Source organism: Callithrix jacchus, chromosome 12, assembly GCF_049354715.1.
Source record: "Callithrix jacchus isolate 240 chromosome 12, calJac240_pri, whole genome shotgun sequence".
Classification (NCBI taxonomy): domain Eukaryota; kingdom Metazoa; phylum Chordata; class Mammalia; order Primates; family Cebidae; genus Callithrix; species Callithrix jacchus.
Window position 1 is genome coordinate 126772128 of NC_133513.1, and position 9553 is coordinate 126781680.

The following is a 9553-nucleotide window of genomic DNA, read 5'->3' on the forward strand; positions in this document are numbered from 1 at the left end:
TTAACATCCGCTTGAGTCTGAGATGAATGTGTATCTGCAGGTGCTGGATTCCATGTTCACAAACATTACTCATTCTTAATCGCTCTTTCAAATCTTTTGAAAATCTATGATTTTTTTCTGTGCCTGCTGTGGGTAACTTGCTGATAGATGTGTTAAAATCTCCCACTATGACTGCCTCTTTGTGTTTCTGTCAGTGTTTAACATACACATAAACACACATACACAAACACATACACAAATACACAAACATAAAAACATAATGCACACAAACACACAAGCACACATACACACACAAACACATACACAAATATAAAAACAATACACACAAACACAAACACACACACACAAACATAATACACAAACATAAAAACATACATGCACACACACAAGCACATACACACACAAACACATAAATACACAAACAAAAACATGCACACAAACACAAGCACACATACACACACAAACACATACACAAATACACAAACACATAAAAACAATGCACACAAACACACACAAGCACACATACACACACAAACACATACACAAACACATAAAAACAATGCACACAAACACACAAGCACACATACACACACAAACACATAAATACACAAACACATAAAAACATACATGCACACAGACACACGTACAAGCCCACAAACATTTTGGGTCATTTCCGTATGTGCTTGTAACAATACAACAATCACCTCTGAGAATTGAACCTTTATATTATTATAAAATAATTCTTTTATCCCTAGTAATGCTTTTAAATTGCTTTCTATGATATTAGTATCTGTACAAATTAACAGCTCTCCGTTATATCTGATTAGAGCATCTGGCTAGTCCGATGTTAAAGTCTCTGCTGTGCTGGGTGAGGCTCCGTCCTAATCGCCTTCTCTGCGTTCCTGGGACACATTCACTCCATGACTGGGCCCTGACTTAGATTCCATTGTTACCACAGTTAAACATGTTTAAATGTATTTGTTTTTATTGATATATCACAGTTTTTATTGATATATACTTGGAAGCCAAGTGTGATATTTTGGAACAGGTGTACAATGTGTCATTATCTCATCAGGACAATGGGGCATCCGTCCCCTCAGCCGTTTATCTTTCCTTTGTGTTGAAAACATTACAATTCTTTTCTTTTCTTTCTTTCTTTCTTTTTTTTTTGAGACGGAGTTTTGCTTGTTACCCAGGCTGGAGTGCAATGGCGTGATCTTGGCTCACCGCAACCTCCACCTCCTGGGTTCAAGCAATTTTCCCGCCTCAGCCTCCTGAGTAGCTGGGATTACAGGCACGCGCCACCGTGCCCAGCTAATTTTTTGTATTTTTAGTAGAGACGGGTTTCACCATGTTGACCAGGATGGTCTTGATCTCTTGACCTCGTGATCCACCCTCCTTGGCCTCCCAAAGTGCTGGGATTACAGGCTTAAGCCACCGCGCCTGGCCCTACAATTCTTTTCTAATTATTTTGCGTTATCACATATTTTTATTTTTATTTTTTTTGAGACAGAGTTTCGCTCTTGTTGCCCAGACTGAAGTGCAATGGTGCGATCTTGGCTCACCTCAACCTCCGCCTCCCGGGTTCAAGCAATTCTCCTGCCTCAGCCTCCTGAGTAGCTGGGATTACAGGCACACGCCACCATGCTAATTTTTTGTATTTTTAGTAGAGATGAAGTATCTCCATATTGGTCTGGCTGGTCTTGAACTCAGACCTCAGGTGATCTGCCCACCTCTACCTCCCAAAGTGCTGGGATTACAGGCATGAGCCACCATGCCTGAGTTATCACGTATTTTTAAATCACACATTTTCATGTTCTAGAGATTTCAAACCCTGCAACACATAAGTATTATTGTTCCAGATGGTCCTTGTTCACTTTGATTTACTTACTCATCTACTGCAGGAAGAGGGGATGCTGCTCTAAATGCAACACCCTGAAACCCTGAGGGTGAGACACACTGAGAATGTTCACAGTAGGTGCAGGCAGGGCTGCCTCCTGACACCCAGAGGGCCCAGCTTCTCCCTGCCCCACTTGCACAGGCAGAGAGCCGCCTAGGGGAGATCCTCCAGCCCAAGGTTTGGCCCTCTCCCTGAGCCTCCTGCCCCGAGGCCTGGCCCTCTCCCCGGGTGTCCAGCCCCGAGGCCTGGCCCTCTCCCTGGGCCTCCTGCCTCCAGCCCTGAGGCCTGGGCATCTCCTGTGCAGGACCCCGGTGGTCGCACCTGGGGGTGGACGGTGGCCACCTCTGCCTGCTATGTTGCACTGGGGGCTGCCCAGAGGGTACCAGGGCTGTCCTTTGGCAGTGTAGGTGTATTCCAGTCCCACCCAGCCCTGCCGTGGGACAGCTGCATGTCTAGAGTGGGTGAAGCTGCCGAGCAAGTGTCTGTGGCATCATGGTGCTGGGGCCGTGTGGGCCCTGGCCTGGCCTGGCTCTGATGGAAGTGTCCAGGTTTGATGCCTCTTGCCCAGAGGGCATGGGACTGGATGGACAAGGGCCTTCCTGCATCCTCCACTCCACTGGGCTGGGTGCCACAGAGGGGCTGAGGGGCTCACACTTTGGATGTGGGAGGATGCCCCCATCCGGCCATTGTGCCACGCATGGTGAAGGGGGCTGCTTGGGTGACTCCTGGCTGCCTGCCGCCCGTTCGTCCCCACTCGCACTGACGGAAAGAAAGCTCACCCTCGTAAAGGCTGCAGAGTCAGTGCTTACTGAAAACATTCCCGGCCATGGGAGACACAATCTTTGTGAGGTGCAAGAGGAAGGGCCTTGCTGAGTCGGGACATCAGTGGCAACCATGGCCCAGGGTCCACCTGCCGCAAGCATGCAGCGACAGAGGGAGAAGGCCTTGGCGTGGCCCCCTCAGAGGCCCTGGTGGCTCAGGTGGCACTCGCCTTCTGGGAGTGTCTTGGGTGTCTCTTGGCAGCACAAGACCGCAAATGCCTGGGGCCAGCGTGGGGTCTCTTTGTCACTGTGCAAAGCTGGAGTCTCTTTGCAACTGGCCCCGTCGTCCCATAGAATTGATGTTTGTGGATTCTTTTAAATGAACATAGTGACTGACCCTCCAAGTCTAAGCTCGAGAAACTTACGTTTGTCTTATCTGAGTTCCTTTCTCAGGAAACTGACCGACCATCAGGCCCCGCAGCTGGCATCAAGGAGCTGAAATTCCCCAGATCACTGCAGCTGGACAGTGAGACTCTGGACCCCTCGCCCTCAGGGCTGCCTGCTGACGACCCCTCTTCCTCACCCTCCTTGGTTCCTGTTCTCTTACACGTTGTTACATTGTTTCCCGGCTACATAAGCCCCTGATTCTAGCTGGCTGAGGAGATGGATTTGAGGCTGAGCTGGCGTCCCCTCCGCTGCAGTGCCTGAGTCAAGCCTGCCTTCCTGGAGTGCCCGTTTTTCAGTGACTGGCTTTCTGTGCAGTGAGCTCCAGGGAGAGCGGGCTGGGGGTTCTCCTGGAGAATATTGACAAGAGTCGGTGAAATTCACTCTTTTAGGTGTCCCGTTCCAGGACTTTTGACAAAGGCAGAGTCGTGTAACCACTTCCACAGTGTTTGGGTCTGAGAGGGCTCTGGTCTCAGGGTCTCAAGGGAAACCGTCCTGGAGTGGTGGTGACTCCAGGCCTAATGCACACATGCCGGCCTCGTGTGTGTGAGTGTATGTGTGTGATACATGCACACCAGCCTCGTGTGTGAGTGTGATACATGCACGCCGGCCTTGTGTGTGTGTGTGAGAGATACATGCACACTGGCCTTGTGTGTGTGTGTGAGATACATGCACGTCAGCCTCGTGTGTGTGTGTGAGAGATACATGCACGCCGGCCTCGTGTGTGTGTGATACATGCACGCCAGCCGTGTGTGTGTGTGAGATACATGCACGCTGGCCTCGTGTGTGTGTGATACATGCACGCCAGCCTTGTGTGTGTGTGTGAGATACATGCACGCCGGCCTCGTGTGTGTGTGATACATGCACGCCAGCCTTGTGTGTGTGAGATACATGCACGCCAGCCTCGTGTGTGAGTGTGATACATGCATGCTGGCCTTGTGTGTGTGTGTGAGAGATACATGCACACTGGCCTTGTGTGTGTGTGTGAGATACATGCACGTCGGCCTCATGTGTGTGTGTGTGAGAGATACATGCACGCTGGCCTCATGTGTGTGTGATACATGCACGCCAGCCTTGTGTGTGTGAGATATATGCACGTCGGCCTCGTGTGTGTGAGTGTGTGTGATACATACATGCCGGCCCCATGTGTGTGATACATGCACGCCGGCCTTGTGTGTGTGTGATACATGCACGCCGGCCTTGTGTGTGTGTGTGTGATACATGCACACTGGCCTTGTGTGTGTGTGAGATACATGCACGCTGGCCTCGTGTGTGTGTGATACATGCACGCTGGCCTTGTGTGTGTGTGTGAGATACATGCACACCAGCCTCGTGTCTGTGTGTGATACATGCACGCCAGCCTCGTGTGTGTGTGATACATGCACACCAGCTCGTGTGTGATACATGCACGCTGGCCTCGTGTGTGTGCGCGATACATGCACACCAGCTCATGTGTGTGAGATACATACACACCAGCTCATGTGTGTGTGTGATACATGCACACCAGCTCGTGTGTGTGAGATACATGCACACCAGCTCGTGTGTGTGATACACACCAGCTCGTGTGTGTAACACGTGCACACCTGTGTGTGTGATACATGCACACCAGCTCATGTGTGTGTGTGACACGTGCACACCTGCTGTGTGTGTGATACATGCACACCAGCTTGTGTGTGTGATACATACACACCAGCTCGTGTGTGTGTGACACGTGCACACCTGCTGTGTGTGTATAACTGTGAGTGTGTAAGACATCAGTCCAGAACTAGCTGGGCGCAGCTTTGGCACTTTTCCTGCCTGGACGCGGTTATTTACCACTCCATTCTGCATTAAATGCTGCGGTTGCTGCTGCCACACTGGGCTGAGTGAGCCAGCGAATTTCCTGGTGGCCTGCTCCATGTGCCTGGCACAGTAGAGACTAGAAATGTGCACAGTTATTTCTGCCATGACAACGTGAGCCCAAGACGGAGAGGCATGGAGGTTGATAACACTGTTGTTAGTGGGTTTGCATTTGGAAAAATCAACTCTGACCAAACCTCACTGCAAAAAGAGTGCCTAGTGAATCAAATGTCTAAATACAAAAAGAAAACACTGAAAAGTTAGTAGAAAATATAAAACTTATGTGGAGGAATGGTAATTTTCTTAATTTCAAAATTATGAACGCCACAAAAATGTCAACACGTTTGACTAGAGAAAAACTTAAAAAATGTTCAGTGATGAAAAAAATTCACAACTAAAGCCAAAATGAAAAGATGCTGGTAGTAAAAGTCTGGTTATAGGTGGTACAGATGCCAGAGGCAGGGATGTGTGCCCGTGACATCCGAGCAGAGGGAGAGGAGGGCCTGGCTGCTCCCACCCACAGAAACGCTGCCCGTGAGCAGGAACGAGAGAGAACAGTGCAGAGTGCGTGCCGCCCACCTGAAGTGAAGATAAGAACCAGTGTTGAAAAAGTTGTGTTGATAACCTTTTTGGGTATTCAAAAAATATTTTTAAAATTTAGAGTCAGTAAAATTCACTCTTTTTGGTGTCCAGTTCCAGGACTTTTGACAAAGGCAGAGTCGTGTAAACACTCCCACAGCCAAGACGCAGACCAGCAGCCTCAGCTCTGCTCTCCATCCCTGCGATGCGCCTTTGCCAGAAGTCGCAGAAATGGGATTGTTCTGACATAGCCTTTTAAGGCTGGCTCCTTTTATGTATGATAGAAAAACACATCTGGGGGTCGCCATCCAATGCCTGTCCACAGTTTACGGAAGTGAAGGGCATCTGCAGTGTTTTCAGGTTTTGGTGATTATGGATACGGCTGTCATAAACATTTGCATACAAGTTTCTGCGTGAACGTAAGTTTTCATTTCTCTTGAGGTGTGGGATTCCTGGGTCGTATGGTGTACTTTTAACTTTCCCAGACACTGCCAAGCTGTTTTCCACAGTGGCTGGTCAAGTTTTTCATTCCCACCTTAATATAGGAGGGTCCCAGTTGTTCTGTGTGCCTGTTACCACCTGATATTGTCAGGTGTTTTTTTTCTTTTTTTGCGTTGGAATAGATGTGTCGTTGTTTTAATTGGCATTTCCCCAAAGGGTGAAAATGTTGGGCATCTTTTCATGTGTTTATTTGCTGCCTGTATGTCTTCTTCCGTGAAGCATCTGTTTAAATTTTTGGCCCATTTTGCTTTCGGGTTTTTCTTATTCAGTGTTGAGGCTTCTTTACTCAGTCTTTTGTCAGATATCTGTGTAATATTCAAATGTTTTCTTTCTCTCTTTGTTTCCCCTTTTGATTCACCTTGAGGGTGTCCCTTGTACAACGAAAGTTTTAATTTTGATAAAGTGAATTTGGATTCATTTTCTTTTCTTCTTTTTTGAGATGGAGTCTCCCTCGGCCACACAGACTAGAGTGCAATGGTGCAGTCTCTGCTGACTGCGACCTCTGCCTCCCGGGTTCAAGTGATTCTCCTGCCTCATCACTTGAATCTGGGAGGCAGAGGTTGCAGTGAGCAGTGATTCTCCTGGGATTACAGGAGTGTGCCACCACACCCAGCTAATTTTGTATTTTTAGTACACATGGATTTTTGCCATGTTGGCCAGGCTGGTCCTGAACTCCTGGCTTCAAGTGACCTGCCCGCCCCGGCCTCCCAAAGTGCTGGGATTACAAGTGTGAGCCACTGTGCCTGGCTGATTTTTTTTTACTTCATTTTCAACTGTTGCACAGCCTTTTATTCTTGAGATAAATCCCACTTGGTCATAATGCATCATTTATTTATTTTAATTTATCATAATGTATCATTTATCTGTATCCCAGACATTTTGATATGCTGTATTTTCATTTTTACTTAGTTCAAAAGGTTTTCTGATTTTTCCTGACACTTCACTTTTGACCCATGGATTATTTAGAGGTGAGTGCTTCAAATACCTGGGGATTCAGCAGACATCTTAGATTTATTGCAATATGAATTACACACCACAGTTCGTCAGTTTTTTCGCTTGTGGATGATGCCTTGGGGTCACAACTAACAAGTGTTTGCCTAATCCACGGTCACAGATATTTCTCTCGTATTTTATCCTAAAATCTCAATCTTTGTGTCAATTTTTGTAGAAAATGTGAATTATGAATAGTTTTATCTGCATACAGACGTACAGTTGTTCCAGCGCCATTTGTTGAAAAGACTGTCACTCCCACTGAACCAACTTTGCACCTTTAAAACAACCGGTATCCTATAGTTGTATGGGTCTACTTCTGGTCTCCATATGTTTCGTTTCCTTACGGGTTCATTCATTTACCAATTCAGCAGGGCCTCGGTGCTGTAGCGTTATGGGAAACCTTGAAATCAGGCAGTGCAAGCCCGTTAGCTTTGTTATTCTTACTCAGATTTATGTAGAATACCCTAGTTCCTTTGCCATTCCGTAGAAAGGTTAGAACCAGCTCACTGGTGTCTATGAAAAACCCTGCTAGAATTTTGGGTGGGACTGTGTTACATCTGCAGGTCACTTTGGGGAGAGCAGGCATCTTAATTAACTGTCTGTGGCTTCCATGTGGCCCAGTCGATGAACCTGCTGTGTTGTCTGCATGTTTTTGATTTATTTTATCAGGGGTTTATAGATTTCCACATACAGATCTTGCACATACGCTGTTAGATTTACCCCTCATGGTTCATTATTAAGTGCTATTGTAAATGGCACTTGAAGCAATTTCGTTCTTAGGGCGTAGAAGCAAAATGGCTTTTTCTGTTCTGATCTTGCATTCTGTGAGCTTCTAAACTCAGTTATTAATTCCAGGAGTTTTTCTGTAGTTTCCTTGAGATTTCCTACTTAATTATTTTGTCTGGGAATAAAACGTTTAATTCCTGACTTTCCAATCTGTACGTTTTCATTTTTTCCTCCCTGTTTTGTGCTGTTTGGGACTTCCGCTAAGACTGACGAGTGATGAGTGGCTGTCCTTGCCTCGTTCCTTATTTTATGTGGGAGCGTTCCGGCTTCCACCATCGGGATGTCGGCTGTAGATTTTTGTAGTCGCTCTTTGTCGGACTGAGTTCGTTCCCTTCTGTTCCTTGGTTGCTGACGGGTTTTTCTCAGAAGTCCACGGTGAACTTTGTCAAGTGCCTTCCTCACATCTGTTGAGATGTCCATTGCTTTTTCTTTTTCAGTCTGCTGGTGTGTTGAATGACGTTGATTCATTTTCAGTTCTGCTGAAATTGCTTTCGATTGCTGCCCAGACTTTCATTCCTGGGCTCATTCCCACTCGGTAGCATTGGATCATTTTCTTTATTCAAAAAAGGACTTATTGCAGTATAAGTTACATACCATAAAACTCACCCATTTAGGTGTCCAAGTCAATGATTTTTGAAGTAAAGGTATTGAGTCACGCGTCATTGCCTCAGTCCAGCTTTAGAACATGTAATACTGGACTTGGTTTGCTCATATTTTGTCAAAGATTCTTACATCTCTGTTCATCACGGATAATATCTCTTTTCCTTGTAATATTTCTGTCTGCTTTTAGTATTAGAGTAACGATGGCTCATAAAATAGGTAAGAATTATTCTATCTTGTCATATTTTCTGGAAGAGATTGTGTGAAATTGGTATTTCCTTTCTAAATATGTGATTAGAATTAACCAGTGAAACAATGTGGGCTGATTTTTGGAAGGTTTTTAGCTAAGCATTCAAGTTTGTAATAGATATGGGACTATTCAGGAAACATATTTTTTCTTTAGTGACTTTTGTTAGTTTGCTTCTTTTAAGGAATTGGTGTATTTCTTCTAAGGTGTCAAATTTATGGGCACAGAATCGTTCCTGGTATTTCCTTACTACTTTTAAGTGTCTGTAGACTCTGAAGCGATTTCATCTTCTTAATTTCTGATGTTGGTAATTTGCGTCTCCTCTCTCTTTTTTTTTTTTTTCTGTTCAACATTCTGGCTAAAGATATGTCCACTTTATAGATCTTCCTTAAGAACTGGTTATGTCTCATCAGTTTTCTCTATTCTATGGTTTTCAGGGTTACAAACCTCTGCTCTTATGCTTATTATTTACTCTCTTGTACTTGCTCTTGTTTTTCTAGTTGTTTAAAGGAGGAAGTTAAATTATTGATTTGAGAAGTTTCTTCTTTTTGAATATAATTATTTAATGCTATGAATTTTCTACTAACCCTGCTTTATCTGTGCCCCACACATTTTGATATGCTGTATTTTCATTTTTACTTAGTTCGAAAGGTTTTCTGATTTTCCCTAACGCTTCACTTTTGGCCCATGGATTATTTGGAGGCGAGTGGTTTAATTTTCAAATATTTGGGGGATTCATCAGATTTTTTTTTGTTATTGAGTTTAATTCTGATAGGATCAGAGAACACACTTTATACAATTTCTATTTCTAAAAATGTGTTTTTTAACTTTTGTTAAGACTTATTTTGTGGCCTAGAGGATGTTCTCTGCTGGCGAACGTTTTATGTACACTTGCAAGGAAGC